The 17,639-nt window shown below is 41.1% G+C and overlaps 1 protein-coding gene and 1 long non-coding RNA gene across 3 annotated transcripts in view; both read right to left on the bottom strand.

The window, feature by feature from the left end:
* Window positions 1-17,639, bottom strand: part of ATXN1 (ataxin 1) — a 463,177-nt gene that overhangs the window by 179,766 nt on the left and 265,772 nt on the right. The window lies entirely within an intron of this gene.
* The window catches only part of LOC144576580 (uncharacterized), a 434,267-nt gene that overhangs the window by 150,856 nt on the left and 265,772 nt on the right, over window positions 1-17,639 (bottom strand). The gene's annotated exons all lie outside the window — the stretch shown is intronic.

The following is a 17,639-nucleotide window of genomic DNA, read 5'->3' as shown; positions in this document are numbered from 1 at the left end:
AGAAGGAGGGTCTCAGGAAGGCTTGTCTTACAAAACAAACATTCAAACAGGAAAGCTGAAGATGAGCAGAAGTTAGCCAGGCATCAGGTTTCCAGGTAGAGGAAACAGTCTGTGCATCATATGAACTGATCTAGTGATGTACAACTGTTTTCTGTTATTTCACTCTTTATTTCGCCATTTCAACTGAGTCTCCTTGAAAAAGCAGTGAGTGACACAACTGTTCTCCATACCTCGAAATAAGAGATGATTCATCTTTCTGACTGCGAGGCCATCAGAGCAACACGCACCTTCTCTGTGATTAATTTGTGAGAGGAACACACCTGATGCAGGTATTATCCTTGATGTGATGGCAAACAATGACCTCGCTCTCTAATGCACCCCAAGTCACTCCATCAGCACAGTGAAATAAAAGCTCTCTGTTGACACCTGCATGCCACAGCTGAAGTTAAGAAAACCCTCCCCCAAAAAGGACTGAAAACAGATCACGTTTTCTTAAGTACCTTGAATCAGGTACCAAATTTCTGGCTTCCCCTTGATGATTACGGTTTTTTTATTTCTCTCTTGAACTTAAATAACTCTTATGTCCACCTTTAACAGTGTTCTGTCAACCTTCTCTCTCCGTTCTTGGTTCAGTGATCTGTTTATTTACCCACATGAGTCGCAAGCTAGGTACAAAGAAATTAAAAGCAATGGAAATGTCATGTTCATCTGAAGTGTTTTCTTCTTCCCTACCAGCCCAGATCTGGCTCAACTCAATTCTTCCACTAAGGAAAATCAGTAGCTTGCGCTCTACATCCTACAACATTAGAGCATCACCAAACAGGCTCATTCGCGTTCTCCCCATAAATGAAGTAAGTCTGAAAGCCTGTCTGAAACGAATATACCAAACTTCTATTTGAGTCTCTTTCCATTTAAAATGCCCAAGATAAAATGTAATTTATCCTACAAGCTTCTCACATGAACAAAAATATTAACAATATTCCACATTCAAAGTCTCAGAACACAAACCTTCACTTTGACCTGGCAATTGTGACACATTCAGAAAGAAGAGAGAGAAAACAAGGAAAAGCACTTACTGAAGCCAAGCTGCCCAGTATCTTGCCATCGAACCTGGGAAATTTTTACTCCAGGCTGTCAGTTTCATCCTCTGCCTAGAGAAGAAAATGACACAATGCCAATTTCTCCTTTCTCTGACCGCCCACAGCACTTACAGTCTCTACCACACATTCTGACCCAAGGTCCTTTTCAGTTCAGCACTTCGTTAGACTGTCTTTTTATACTCCACTGGATTTATTTAAGTCTTGAAGGCTCAAACAGTTTCTAAGCTCCTCGATGAAAGAAACCTTGCCATGCCCTTCTTTTGCAACCTCCTAATGGCGTCTAGTGGAAGAGCCTGGATTTAAATTAAACGATCCATATCCAAAACCTGTTCTAGGATTTAACCCTTACTCCAAAAGAATCACCAGTCTACAAATACACTTTAAGCCTACTTCACCTTTCTCTGTCCTCCAGGGACTTGAAACTCTGATGCCTCTCATCATCATGTGTCAGCCCTCCACAAACTTGAAAAAAATTAAATTACAACTTAGCCTTTCTGTTCCGTTCTTCCAATCCACTACACTTTCAGTCATTAGTGGATTTTGAACAGTTGTCATCTCCTTTCAAGATTTACAAACTCTCCCACTTCCTCGTCACTAGCAGTCTACATCCTTAGTGCTCATAGCTTCTCAAAGCCACTATTAATGAAACCTTCACGGCTTGTGGAAGGGAGATGCAGACCTCTGAGGCAGTGATACTCAAACTCGACGCAGCAATCAGAAATGGCTGGAGAACTCCAGGTGCAGTGGCTCATGCCTGTAAACCCAGCATTTTGGGAGGCTGAGGCAGGAAGGGGGCTTGAGCTCAGGAGCTCAAGGCTGCAGTGAGCTAGGATCACAAACTGCACCCCAGCCTGGGTGACTCCGACTTAGAAAAAAGAAAAGAAAGGAAAAGAAATGGCTAGAGGGTCTTGTTAAATCAGAGATTGCTGGGACCCACCTGTAGAAATTCTGATTCAGGTGGCTGGGGGTGGGGTCAGAGAATTGTAGTTCTGACAAGTTCCCAGGTGATGCTGATACTGCTGATTAGGGACCACACATTTAACCACTTATCTAACTGTCAATTACAGGGCCAGAGAGATGCTGAGGATCTTTTGAGTATATTTAATGACCATACGACAGCTACAGTGAAAGCAATGTACCTGTCTATTTCAAAAAGGTTACAAATAACCAAAAAAACAAACAAACAAACAAACAAAAAACAACCTCAAAACCCCCAAACCAAAAAAACTTCACACAGTGTATTACCCAGGTTATGACACTGTATGTAGTCTCTCTACCTGGGCTCTGAATCCATTCTCCTCCTACTGGCTCCAGATCTTGCTGGGGTCAATTCTGCCCCTGATTTCCCTTCCGTCTTTTTTCTCTCTACTGGAAACTTCTCATACTCCAAGCATAGTCAGTCACTGCTATTCATAAAAGACCTTCTCCATACCCTAAATATGATCCCAAATGGCTGTCACCGCTCTTCTGTTTACCAACAAACAGTTGTACTACCCATTCAATGCCAGCATTTCACCAACTACTGAAAACGTAAAGCTTGATTTCTACCACTTTTCGCTTGGTTAGTAACTTTGCTTCTCCTCCAAAGGTCAGGAATGGTTTCCCACCTTCTAAATGCAGTGACCTGTGCTGAGGCCTTCTCCTGACCTCTCTGTCAACATCTAATACAGCTCACCAGTAATAGCTCCTTCCGTTTTCCTTTTCTTTTGTTTAGTACACTCGCACTTTTGCCTGATCAGTGTCTTTCTGGAATGACCCCTCCCCTTGGCTCTTATCTGGGCCAGGATGGCTTCACACATTGGCCCAGAAGGTGGATATATGACCCAGGTCTGGGCAACCACAATACAGCATCCTTCCAGCCTCAGTGACTGGCCTTAGGGGTAGGCATGTCCCCGTCCCCAAGGCAAGCCAATGAAAGGCCTCTCTCAGACCAGCTGGAACTAAGAGGAGCAACACACTCTTTCTTAGTGGGACAATGGAAACATGAGGCTACTGAGAACTAGTTTCTTTAATTACCTCTTGAAGAAAGGCCCCTGGAGAAGGAAGCTTCCCAGAAGAGAGCAAAGCCAAAAGACAGAAAATCTGAGTCCTAATGACAGTAAAGTCTCTTGGACTCAACCACGCCAAAAGTTAAACTGATCCCTGGATTTTTCTTTTCTTTTTTTTTTTTGAGACAGCGTCTTGCTCTGTCACTCAGGCTAGAATGCAGTGGCACAATCTCTGTGACCGCAACCTCCACCTCCTGGGTTCAAGCAATTCTCCTGCCTCAGCCTCCTGAGTAGCTGGAATTAAAGGCAGGCACCACGCCTGGCTAATTTTTGTATTTTTAGTAGAGACGGGGTTTCACCATGTTGGCCAGGCTGGATCTTGAACTCCTGGCCTCAAGTGATCCACCTGCCTCGGCCTTCCAAAGTGCTGGGATTACAGGATTGAGCCATGGCACCCAGCCTGATCCCTGGAATTGTTAGTTATATTATGATAGACCAGATTCTAACGCAGCCCCCAAGACTGCCATGCCCCCTGGCAGACAGTCAATGGGCAGACAGTAATCTAGGTTCTGCTGTTGTGAAAGGATTCTGCAAATATAAGTGAGGTCCAGAATCAACTGACCTTAAAATAGACAGATTATCTTGGTGAGCCTGATCTAATGAACAGAACCGTAAAAGGGATGGGGCTCTACCAGGCATGAGATTCAAAGTGAGAGAGGACATGTTGATGGGGGAGGCAAGTCATGCAAGGAACTGAAGGCGGATGCCAGGACTGCAGAGTGGCCCCCAGCTCACGGTCAGCAATGGAACAGGGCCCTTGGTCCTAAAAGCACAAGAAACTAAATACAAACAACCACGTGAGCTTGAAGAAAGGCCATGAGCTCCAGATGAGAAGGCAGTCCTGTCAACACCTCAATTTCAGTCTCATGAAACCCTCAACAGATAATTCACCTAAGCCGCACCTGGACTTCGGACCTCTAGAAACTGTGAGATAATAAACAGGTGTCATTTAAGTCACTATATTTGTAATTTGTCACATAGCGTTAGAAAACCAATCCACATATGATACAATGAATTCCTTTTTTTGCTTGAATCACTTTAAGTTTTATTTGTCTATTGCAACCCAAAGAAAAAAATGTTCTTGATTTCTCTGAGATGGCACTTTCTTGGGTTCCTTCTACTACTCCTCATAGCCCCTCTTCAGTTTTCTGCTCTTCCTGTTCTTTCTAACCCTAGGGGACAGATTTCCTAAGGCTATCTGCTCAGTTGTCTTCACTTTCTATAATAATTTCCTTCTACTGATTATCGCTCTTAAATCTGCATCCTGGTCCCTGATATCTCCCCCAACAAGCTCCTGGATATTTGCAGTGGAAATAAATTAAGTCTGTTTCAAAACTTCCCAGGCCCTTGCTCCAAACCCAGTTCCTCCTCTTTCATTTCGGATGCATGATGACAGCTTCATCATCTTCTTTCTCCCACATTCCATCGGTTGTCAAGTCCTACCAATTCTGTACCCTTTCTGTCTTCACTACTCCATGCTAGTTCAGACTCAATTCCTCTCAGAGCAGCCTGCTCACTGGTCTGTCTAAACCATCTGAGTCATCCTTGTTGGACTGAACTTCCTAAAGTAGAGATTACATAACACAACTTCCCCATGCCATCCATACCTTCATTGGCTCCTACGTACTGAAAATCTTCGAAATTCTTTGATGTTTAAGATCTTCACAATCTGGCCCCAGCATGCTTTTCCAAGTTCATTTCTACTTCTCCCCTCATGTACACTGAAGCAGCCAGTGAGCTTCTCACTTCCTCTCTGAGAGCCCGTATTTCTACTCCACGTGTCAAAATTTAAGCCAGACCTCCCAAGAGCAGCTCAAATCCCACTTTTTCTATGACTCTTTCTTTTATCCTCTTATTCTACAACTTGCCCAATCAGAAGGTTTTTCTGTTTTGTTTTTGCATGTGAACACCTATGGTTTTTAAATTCCTTTTCCTCAGGTTACTAATCATTTTATTCCTTGTCCTAAAATAGGTGTCATCTCCCCGAGTGGAATGTGATAACCTCTATAAAGGTAGGATTTTTCTCTGTCTTCTTTCTGTAAGCTTCATGGTGCTTTTGTGAATGATAAGTCGTTGATCAATATTTGTTAGCTGATTGAGAACGTGGCATTATACTTATACTTGAGTCTCTGTCCTCCATGGTTATCAAATGGAAGAACACCCTTTTGGATGACTTGGAGAAAAACCATCACATAAGCCTCTAAGGAAACTGCCCAGTCCATCAATGACATGTTCCGCAAGGGCCTCTTTTTCCAACTCAGGACTAAAGCTAACTCTTTGTATTTTCTTTCTGAGGAAGAAAGAGAAGCTGCCAGGGCTGCTGGCAATTGCAGAGTTTAGAAATGCTTCCTCTGAATGAGCACACTCAGCCCAGCGGGGTGCACAGCTCTGTCTCCACCCTGCCCACTGAGGAGCTTCAGTCACAGGCAAGCTGGGCCAAAAACCCCCCTTTCCCAGGGAGAGGCATCTCCAATGCAGGGCTGGACTGAGTCCAGTGAGACCTCAAGAAAAGTTGGAGGGAGGTCCCTGTGGGAGGCAGGCCCAAACTCAAGGTATTCTCAAGAATATGATTTATTCACAATACATGTGTTCCTCGTTCCGTCAACATTTGATCACTTATGTGAGTTATCCATTACAAAATTTCTTACAAACTGGCAGTCCTTGGGTGCCTAGCACGCACTTAGAATATTCTCTGTGTATGTTAACTGGTTTGTGTTCAAGGAATAAAATCCAAAATTAGTATCTGCCGAAAGAACACGTTATCACAGAGATAAATACACTGGAAAAATGTCTATGCTCAAACGTTTTTCAAAAAATTATAGTTCATGTTGATCCATGCATTTCTGATCATTAGCATAGCTTATCACATAAAGGTAAGGATTTATTCATACAGAGACTCTGCAGGTGTCTGTATACATATGCAGGTTACATCTCCTTACTGACATAGTGCAAAGTTTGCTATGCAATATAATTATACATCAGAGAAAATATGTCTGCATATCAGGAATAAAATGAAAATAAAATATAAGTTGAACATATAAATGAGAAATAGCCAATCTGTGCTGAGCAGCTGTAGAATGACGTCTCAGGAAATTAGTATTTTAAAGACAAGATGTCAGGGGTTCGTATTGACAATTTATTCCTGGCCTTATTTGTTCAACACACAGGTCCTGCAGGGATTGCCGAAGTCCAGCAGAAAGAACAGTGGCCCAGAAGACGGGGAGACTCGGTCTAGATGCCCAGAGACTGCACATCCCCTGAGTTACACATCCCCTTTCTGGTTGCCATGAGTCATCACACACCTTCTGCCCGGAGGAGAGTTTCATTTGTGCCTCCTTGAAAAGGTCAGTGTTTAGGTGTTGCGGAAGTGCTTGCTGAAAATGCGGAAGGCGGCGACACAGCCTGTGCCTCATGTGACAATTTCTGAAGCGTGTATAAATCATTAGCAGCTAAGGTTTGCAAGATGCTACTGTGTAGTCCCATCCTCTGATTTTCATTCTCTTTCAATTCCTGCTCTATTTGCCCCTTTTTAATAACACAATTAGTAAAAATGCTAAAAAAGAAATAGCTGAATATTTTCCTCTCATTCTCTTTTTGCTATAATATTGGGAGTTATATGATAGTACCTTCAACTATTTTATTTGGCCTGACTTCACAAAGCACCAAATAGGGAGTGAAGATAAAATGAAGAGACAGATCTCCCAACCTCTGTCCTTTTGCACAGACACAAGTAACAGAATTCACCAAAAGTATTAAAAACACAACCTTGGAAGCATCCTATCAAAACCACAACTTCCTTTTCATGAAATGTTACCATGCAAAATTGCATAGCTACCGCCAGGACATCAAATCATGCTTTAAAAAATTAGTACTGGGGCTGGGCATGGTAGCTCACATCTGTAATCCCAGCTCTTTAGGAGGCCAAGGCAGGTGGATCATTTGAGTTCAAGAGTTCGAGACCAGCCTGGCCAAGACGGTGAAACCCCGTCTCTCTTAAAAATATAAAAATTAGCCAGTTACAGTAGCGGGCGCCTGTAATCACAGCTACTTGGGAAGCTGAGGCAAGAGAATCGCTTGAACCCAGGAAGTGTAGGTGGCAATGAGCCAAGATCGTACCACTGTAGTCCAGCCTGAGTGACAGAGTGAGACTCTGTCTCAAAAAAAAAAAAAAATAGAAATTACTATTAGTTTATTAGTAAAGGCCATTCAAAGCTCAAAAAAATAACAGAATTATTTTCCAGAATTACAAATCAGTGCCAGATTTAACTACCTAACTTCTGCATAATGTTTGCTCCCACAGGAATTTCCATAAAAATACTACATCAACCGCACTCGTTTTCCTTTTGGTCTACTTGTTTTATTAAATGAAAGGCCAACAGATATAACAACTCCACACTTTAAACTCTTTTTTAAATACTATTCTAAGTAACTGTCTTCCTTGTTTAAATATTACAATTTTCTGACGCAATCAGAACAAAAGTATTGCAAGACAAAGGTGCTATTGAAAACTTCTCTTTTTTTGCAGGAGGCTTCATAAAAGCATTTTAGCTTAAAACTGGGATTTCAATGTTCTCAACTGTGAATACCACGTAACAGAAATGCCATTTGGCATTATGGCTAGGGATTACCTGTTATAACATGAAAGACAGGTACACTTTGATGTGGCTAACAGAGGGCCAGGTAAGTAACAAGAAATACAATTATTCTTTCTCTCTATAAAAGTGGTGTTGAAGATTTCATACCATATTTGGAGCACAGATCCATCGTGTGGAGGGATAGGGAAGACAGAGGGGTACTGAGTGTGACCACATGCCCACAAGCCTGTTTGAGCCCACTATAAGTCACATTACACCATGAAGGACCCTGTATTCCACCTGCTGCAACATTTCAAGTGCAAATAAAGGAAAATACCAACTACTATTTTGTGAGTAAAGGATGCTGGCAAGATGCAGATGTGGTTTGTCTTCAGAGTCCTGAAACTCAGTTAAAATACCTGATGATCACGTTTCATTAAAAACCCCAAGGAGCTGGGCACGGGGGCTCACACCTGTAATCTTAGCACTTTGGGAGGCCGAGGCAGGTGGATCATGAGGCCAGGAGTTCGAGACCAGCCTGACCAACATGGTGAAACCCCATCTCTACTAAAAATATAAAAATTAGCAGGGCATGTTGGTGTGTGCCTGTAATTCCAGCTACTCAGGAGGCTGAGGCAGGAGAATCGCTTGAATCTGAGAGGCGGAGGTTGCAGTGAGCTGAGATTGCGCCGCTGCACTCCAACCTGGGCAACAGCGAGACTCTGTCTAAAGAAAAAAAAAAGGGATTTCTTTACACCATGAACATTCTACAAGTTTCCCACCTCTCTTTAAAACTAAATATTTAAAACTCTTTAGAAAAAGCAACATCTGTGTGTCACCTGGCTCTAAAACACATTCTCAGCGAATGACATATCCCCATTTCTATTAGGAGAAAGAATAACAGGATTTCTCTCCTCCTCCTTCATCTTGCAGACTTAGGGGTTTATTCTAGTATCATGGCTCAGGGGATTCTCACACTTACAACTCCTAACATATCAAAAAAGGAGAAAATCTCTCTTCACTCCTTAATTGTTTTGTCGAATAAGCTCTCAAAAGTTCATTTTTGTTACCTTTTTCAGGCAAAATAAGAGGCCTTTTACAAAAATTCTATTGCTAAAACAATGGAATTCTCCCAGGAATGAGTTCGTTATGGAAATGAAGTGACAGCTTCTTTTATCTAGCCAGGCAGAAAGTCTGCATTTATAAAAGGCATTCAGAGCACTCAAGTGTTGTGTGTGGGAGGACAGAAAATGCTATTTTTAATTCAGATTGCAGCATTCCTCCCATCCAGGTCTTTCAGTATAATCATAATCATAATAAGACTGATCTAAAAAGAAAAAATAAAGATTCCCATTCCTGCTGACCCCAGCAGAAAAAAGAGAGAAAGAAAGAAAGACAATTAAGAAAATGATTAATACAGCTTCCTTCCACTTTTAAACCATTCTGTGGGCTTGGAGATCCACCTTCAAGGCAATCAGAGCAGATCATCCATTATCCAGAGTTAAAAGCACTTAAACTCTGCTAGTAATGGCATCACGTCTTCTCACAGAAATTTACATTTTTGTTCCTGTGACTTTCACTCTCCTGAGTTTGCAGGAATCACCTGTGCCTACTGGGAAACGCTGTGCAAGTTCCTCCATCTGTTTCCAAGACTTAACATTCCTTGGTGACACCGCAATGGACGAGTCCGGTTTGGTGGCAGGGCCATGCTGGGAACTTTCTAATGTCAATGACTGGAATGCCCTTCTAGTAAGGAAGAGCAGTGACTCCAGTTCCTGTTTGAGTTAACACAGACCTTTCCAGCTCAGGTGTAGAATCTGGAGTGATGAATTGAAGTGCTTGTAAGGAAATGAAGACCAGTGTGGATGTCTCTTTGCAGAAGTTGGACATTGGACAAAAAAACAGTATAAGACGAAAAGCGAATCACAAAGGGTAAAATGACTGGCTTAAGACTATACGTTTGGGAGGCTGAGGTGGGCAGATCACCTGAGGTCGGAGTTCGAGACCAGTCTGACCAACATGGTGAAACCCCATCTCTACTAAAAATACAAAATTAGTCATGGGCATGTTGGTACGTGCCTGTAGTCCCAGCTATTCAGGAAGCTGAGGCACGAGAATCGCTTGAACTCCAGAGGGGGAGGTTGCAGAGAGCTAAGATCACACCACTGAACTCCAGCTTGGGCTATAGCATGAGACTCCATGTCAAAAAAAGAAAAAGAATAGACTACATATACAGGATTAGAGAAGAGACAGGGTCAAAGGGGTATTTTTTAATGAAGATACAATTCACATAACACAAAATTCACCATTTAAACTGTTTTTAAAGTGTTTAAGTCAGTGGCTTTTACTCCATCTACATGTTCAACAACCATCATATCTAATTCCAGAAGACTGTCATCATCCCCTTACCCACTCAACAGTCACTCCCTGTCCCCCACTCATCTGAGCCCCTGGCAAGGACTAATCTACTTTCTGTCTCTAAGGAGTTGCCTGTTCTGGATGTTGTGTATAAACTGAATCATAAAATATGTGGCCTTTTGTGTCTGGCTTCTTTCTCTTGGCATGATGTTTTCAAGGCTTATTCATATTGTAACATGTATCAGTACTTCATTCTTGTTTTGGTTCAATAATACTCTATTGTAGGCTATATGCCACATTTTGTTATTTATTCATCAGCTGATGGACATTTGGGATGATTCCATATTTGGGCTACTATGAATCATGTTGCTATACACATTCATGTACATGCTTTTGTCTGAAAACCTGTTTGCAAATCTCTTGAGTGTATACCTAGGAGCGGAACTGCTGAGTCATGTGGCAATTCTGTATTTAGCTATTTGAAGACCTGCCAAATTGTTTTTCATAGTGACTGCACCATACTACATTCCCACCAGCCAGATATAAAAACTCCAATTTTTTCCACATCCTTACCAACAGTTGTTATTTTCCTTTTCTAAACAAATTATGGCCATCATAATGGGTGAACATAATAAAGTCGTATCTCATTGTGGTTCTGATTTGCATTCCCCTAAACACTAATGATGTTGGCTGTCTTTTCATAAGCTTATTGGCTATGTATATATCTTCTTTGGAGAAATCTCTATTCAATGCTTTTGCCCATTTTTAAACTGGATTGTCTTTTTATTTTTTGAGTTGTAAGAGTTCTTCATATATTCTAGAAACTAGACCCTTATAAGATAGTGATTTGCAAATATTTTCTCCCATTCTATGGGCTATCTTTTGACTTTCTTAATAGTGTCCTTTGGTTCACAAAAGTTTTGATGTTGGTGAAGTCCAATGTATCTATTTTATTTTTCATTTGTTGTTTGTGCTTTTGGTGTCATATCTAAGAATCCATTGCCAAATCCATGGTCATGAAGAGGTACTCCTGTTTTCATTTAAAAGTTTTATAGTTTCGGCTCCTACATTTAGGTTATTGACTGATTCTAGTTAATTTTTGTATATGGTGTGAGGTAAGGGTTCAACTTCTTTCTTTGGCATGTGTCCTGTGTGACTTTCTCCGTTGTCTCAGTACCATTTGTTCAAAAGAGGTAAGAGAGATTTTGAGTACAAAGTGATTTTAGTCTTTTCTCTTGGAAAAATAAAACTTTTAAAGATACATTATTTTACAAATTAATTTTCTGGATTTTGGTTACAATATGACTGTATTTGGCCAGTATTCAACTGTTTTTCCTCATCTCACATTTTGAAAATGCAGCAAGTTTTCAAGAATGATGACCTACAAGAGCCATGATGCTGAGCTTTCAGAGAAGCCAACCACCTCTTGGGGTGGTGCTTTTGCAAAGACTGATTTCCAAAAGCAACAAGTAGTTGAAATTGCTGAGTTTTCTATTGTTTGAGTTGCATTTTCTTCTGTGTTTGTGCCCCTCTAGTAAACAGCATCTGTCTTCAGATATCCATAGACCTCTGTTCTCTTTCCCCCATCAACCACCTATTACAACTGGCTCTTTGGAGAGAACTTAATAAACTAATTCATACAACATCATGTAGAACCAAGAGAAATAATACACTTTTAGCATGATACCTAAGTCTGTGTTTACTTTAAGGAAAAAGAATACAGTGTAGGTTGTAGAATTCTGGGTATCATCAATTTGGCCAATGCAAGGAGTGACGACTTTTAAATCCCCCTAAAGCATCAGCTCTCCAACTTGGCTACACATTGTGATCACCCGAGATGGGTGGATCACGAGGTCAAGAGATCGAGACCATTCTGGTCAACATGGTGAAACCCTGCGTCTATTAAAAATACAAAAAAATTAGCTGGGCATGGTTGCGCATGCCTGTAATCCCAGCTACTTGGGAGGCTGAGGCAGGAGAATTGTCTGAACCCAGGAGGCCGAGATCGCACCATTGCACTCCAGCCTGGGTAACAAGATTGAAACTCCGTCTCAAAAAAAAAAGTACTGGTGCCTGGGTTCCACCCACAGAGATCCTTACTTAACTGGTCTGGGGTACAGCTCAGCCAAAAGAATTTTGGCAAACTCCCCAGGTGATTCTACTACACAGCCAAGGTGGAGAGTCGCTGCCCTGGTCAGTCATCAAAGGTTGCGACCTACTCCTCCCACACTCAAAGGTGGCTCTTCTTGTCACCTTGCACCACTTGCAGGCAATTAGGGATGTACATTTACATGTTTTTAAAAGTCTTATAATTTCCGATTAAAACTAACGAAACTTGAATTTCTTGTATCGGTTACCATTCACTTTTCTCAACAACCCTGTGAATGTAGGTTTATTATTCCCATATGACAGATGAGGAAATAAACTGAGAGATTAATTGAGCAACAGCCCTAGATCACAGAACGTGTAAGCGGCAGAAAATTGATTTTAAAGCAATTCTTTCAACCCCAAAGTCTGTATCATTTATGCTCTCCCAGTAATTTCAAAAGGGCCAACCACGATGAGTATGGGCATATAATTTAGTCACATCTTCCATCTGGCACCATGGAAAGGTGAAATGGGTGAAATGGGACTAGGGGATATCTACTCACTGAAGAGAATAGTGGGCACCACCTCTATTGGTTACTATTTACCTTTCTTTCCTTATATTGTATGCATGTAGGTGTGTGAGTGTATGTAAGTGCATGGAAAGTGGACCTCAAGGGTATATCTGAATTGAGAAAAATATGGCCCAACTCTAAGAATATATCTGGGTAGGGTTTTAAGAGAAAGCACAGGTATAGTCATTCTTTCCAAGATGTGGTAAGACTGGTGACAGGTCATGAAATACCTTAAATATGATTAAAAAAAATAAACACGGAGGAAGCTACCATTTCATTCATTTATGGATTCATCTAATGCCTATACATAGATTACAAAGCTCGATCAGTAGCAAGTGACAACACTGATGAATATCAGGCAAAAATCTCCAATACTTAAATATTCAGGTTCTTATGGTAGAGAAGACACAATTTCCACATAATATGATCTTGTCTGTCATTGCATGGGGCACATTAACAAGCCTTGACACAATAGTAGAACAAATCAGAATTAGTAAAATGTACTGTTAATAGTGGTAGAAATTGGGAATTGAGTTTCATATCACTTTTTTCTCTTGGTTGGTTCACACTTGTGCACTCAAACCAATGTGTAGGTGTGTGGATGTGCATGAGTGTGCACATATGCATACATGCACACGTGCACACTCACACACACAGGCTTGAATGAAGAATCTATTTCAGTTCTGTCATTCTTCACAGGCCTAACAACTTACTTTTCCTTAAAACAAAGAAAGGAGGGTTATTATTCTGCTTCCATTATTATGACATAAGGAAACTAGAAGAATTTTTTATTTTTTAAATTTTGTTAAATTTTATGTTAAGTTCTGGGATACATGTGCAGAATGTGCAGGTTTGTTACACAGGTTTACATGTGCCATGGTGGTTTGCTGCACCCATCAACCCGTCATCTAGGTTTTAAGCCCTGCATGCATTAGGTATTTGTCCTAATGCTCTCCCTCCCTTTGCCCCTCAACCACTGACAGGCCCTGGTGTGTGATGTTCCCCTTCCTATGCCCATGTGTTCTCATTGTTCAACTCCCACTCATGAGTAAGAACATGGAGTGTTTGGTTTTCTGTTCCTGTGTTAGTTTGCTGAGAATGATGGCTTCCAGCTTCATCCATGTCCCTGTAAAGGACATTCATTCTTTAATTATGGCTGCATAGTACTCTATGGTATATATGTGCCACATTTTCTTTGTCCACTCTATCATTGATGGGCATTTGGGTTGCTTCCCAGTTTTTGCTATTGTAAATAGTGCTGCGATAAACATACGTGTGCATGTATCTTTACAGTAGAATAAGTTATAATCCTTTGAGTACATATCCAGTAACGGGATTGCTGGGTCAAATGGAATTTCTATTTCTGAATCTTTGAGGAATCACCACACTGTCTTCCACAATGGTTGAGCTAATTTATACTCCCACCAACAGTGTAAAAGCATTCCTATTTCTCCACAGCCTCACCAGCATCTCTTAAGAAACTGGAAGAATTCTACACAGTAGATTTAGGAGCTGCAAAGGAGTAAGGATTTGCTGAAGATTTTCTTAGGCAAGTATTACAAGTTGGTTAGACGAAAAGTTTTCGCAAGTGGGAGTTGTACCTCCTTGTCTTCTAATTGTAGTGAATCTGTCAACTTTCTTTTCAGTGTATCAAGACTTTAGTCTTCAAAATCATTCTCAGTATGTTCTGAATTGCTATACTTTTAAGTTAACTACTTCTCAAAGTGCTGTTTAAAAACTGACATCTTCAACCACATTGCAGGCTTAGAATCTATCTAAATTTGCAAAGTCTCATTGGTTCTTATGAAAGTGCTACTTTAAAAAAATACACTTGACAGCCAATCTCTTGAAAATTATTTGTGCAGAAATTGTGTTCAAATTACTTTATATCAAGACATTTAAGAGAAAATGTGGTTTTCTTTGTAATAGGCTAAAAATAATGATATCCTTTATCTTCAACTGAACATGTACATATGTTGTATAAGCTGTTGCATTTAAACAAATTGAAAAACAGTAGGATTCTGGCTATAGTCCATAAAGAAACAAAACTTGCCCAGAATATCATTTTAAGCATTAAAAAAACACAATTAACTGCTATTTCCCACAAAGTTCAATCCCACATACAGAATCGGAATTGTCAACCAGGTCCAAAGCGTCAAATTATAAAACCTAATGTCTCAAAAATGGACAAGAAAACTCAGAAAAAAATAATTATTACAGTCCAATTACACACAAAGAAAAGTGAGAAGAAAAGGCCGGTTATAAGTTTATATTTCTACAAATTGCTTTTGAGTTAGTGGGCACTATGCTATTTAAATAGCTCCTGATGGCAGTAGTATAATATCCCTAAGTCATATCCCTACCATAATTCCCACCGAACATTTCATTGAATGCTTAACATGTGCAAAGTACTATGAGGTGAGGTTCAGAAATGCAGAAAGCATGTTTATTGCTTTGAATACAGAATACTGATTTTTAAAACACTAAGCTAATTGTTGCCAACACTAATAATTTTTGATGATTCCTCATTGCCAACAGCACTGATTTTCAAAGGTGTTTTTAAAAGCCAGAACTCTGCCTTCAAACAAAATCTTATATAGAAATCTAATACACAAAATAAATAAAACGGAGGCTATTTACACTATGTAACTTGATTGGTTCCTCCTACTCCTCATCCATCACTACCAAGTACTTCTGAAGGCAGCCCCGGAGAGGTTTGCGGGGCAGGGGTTGGGAGACTCAGAAATCCTTAGGCTACTGGAGAATGTGGTCTGACCTCCACCCATCTGAGGAGTCAGTACTCCTTAACATGACATATGAGACCCTCCGTGGTTTGCTCCTGGCCTCACGACATGTTACCACCAGTGGAATACTGACTGTTCCCTGCACATGCTCTGCATCACGCTGTTTGTTCCCTGTGCTTTGTCCCTGCTGTCCCTCGGCAGCTGATCCCTTTATGTCGCTCTCCTCTTTGACGGATGCCAAGACACCCCACAAATCTGCACAGCTGGACACAGTCTCAACTGCGCATACACTTTCATGTTTGGCCCACCACGCTGGATGACAATTATTGTTCATACGGCTTTCACTTAAACTAACCTGAGTGTAACACAAGCACAGAAAATGTATTCACAGTTGTACTCCAGCTTGGAGCACAGATGTTGACCTAATAGTGGCTTCATAAATGTTTGTTGAATGAACGAATGAATGAATGAATGAAGATGGATGGAGGATGATGATCACTTTTGTCAAACTAGAAAAAAATTACATAAATATGCATATATATGACATCTATACTTCTAAAAATTGTGGTTAACTACACAAATACAAAATTGACCATCTTAACCATTTTTAAGCACACAGTCAGTGTCATTAATTATATTCACAGTGATGTGCAACCATCACCACCAACCACCTCAAAACTCTTCATTTTGCGTAACTGAAACTTTTTAACATACATACATTTAAAACATTCTTAAAAATGTAATTCAATGATCTAGGGTGTGGGGTACCCAGGTTCTTCACTTCCTCCTTGCCCCCACCTGCTGTGTATCTCGTGCCTTTCATCCACACTTAGAGCGTTCTTTAGCAAGAAATGTGGTAAATGTGGTTGAGACATGTGGTCAATGAAACTCCTGCCTACTAGCTTAGCTACTAGCTGGCAGTTTGGGCTGCTCAAAATGAATTTCCTGGATAATTTTCCTAAGCCCTCACTGACTCCTACTCGAATGTATTGTTAGGAGTCAGCTTTCACTCCTGGAACTGGCTTGGGCTTCCAGAAAGCATGGCCTGGAAAGAACAGAGCCTGTGTGTCAAACAGCCTATATACCACACCCATAGCTTATATATGACAGCCATGTGATTTGCGGTTTTAACATTTCTGAACTCAAGACTTATTTTATAGATGATTAGTACATAAAAGAGTGGCAGCAACCCCACCCCCAGAAACTAATCCTGAAATCTACAGTGCATCCTGTCATTAGTGATACCAGAGAAATCAAAGAAAACTGGTACCTATTTCACATTTGCACAGAATCATTTTTCGTTTGAAATATTTTACATATAAAGATCACACTGCCCATCTCACACTTGAAGAAGCATAAAGCAAAGAAGGAAAAGGACTTGAAAAGGGTGATGAGTCACCAGGTGAATGGGAGGAGGCCGGGAGGTGACCAGCCCTGGATCTGATGTGAACTGCTCCCCATGAAAGCCTCTCCACTGCGCTCAGCCTCTGACTCCCCCACCCCACGTGTTAAAATGACACAGGGGAAATGAAAATTAAACCAGGGTTAAGCTATTCCTGACATGCTTCCTGCACCAACATTCAACCAGCTCTCTGACCTTCTTATGAGGCTCAGGAGTCCTCCTGGGGGAAAAGCGCTGTAACACCTGCTGTTCTACTTTGCATGCCTGGTTCAGGCTCTAGAAAATAACAGCCCACCTCCTCCAGAACTCAGCTCTCCTGTTTGCATTTTTCTTTTTTAGCTTTAGCTCTACTTCTATTTTCCAACTGGGATGGTGGCTACTGTTTCCTACTTCTCAGCAGCCTCCTTTCTACTTCTGCACCCTCTGAGGAACCTAGGCCACCAAACTCAGCCGGACCCAATCCCCGCTTATCCCTCTCAGCTGTGGTCAGCTGGACACCTAGGCACCCACGAGGAAAGCCACTCAGCCCTTGCCTGAAAGAAGACAATGTATCAACAGTCCATATCTCAACCTTCTTGACTAAGAAGCATGCTTACCATGGGTTGAATTTAACCAGCTAGCACCAAACCAGCAGACTTTCTGTTACACAGAAACAAGTAAACAGCATGGAAAAGGTCCCTTATTAGGTGGTCTCGAGGTGCCGGTATCAGGACTATTTTTGCGTATTCTATCATTAGGTCAGGCTGACATCCC

The sequence above is a fragment of the Callithrix jacchus genome, chromosome 4, assembly GCF_049354715.1.
Source record: "Callithrix jacchus isolate 240 chromosome 4, calJac240_pri, whole genome shotgun sequence".
Lineage (NCBI taxonomy): Eukaryota > Metazoa > Chordata > Mammalia > Primates > Cebidae > Callithrix > Callithrix jacchus.
This window is presented reverse-complemented; position numbering and strand designations above follow the sequence as displayed.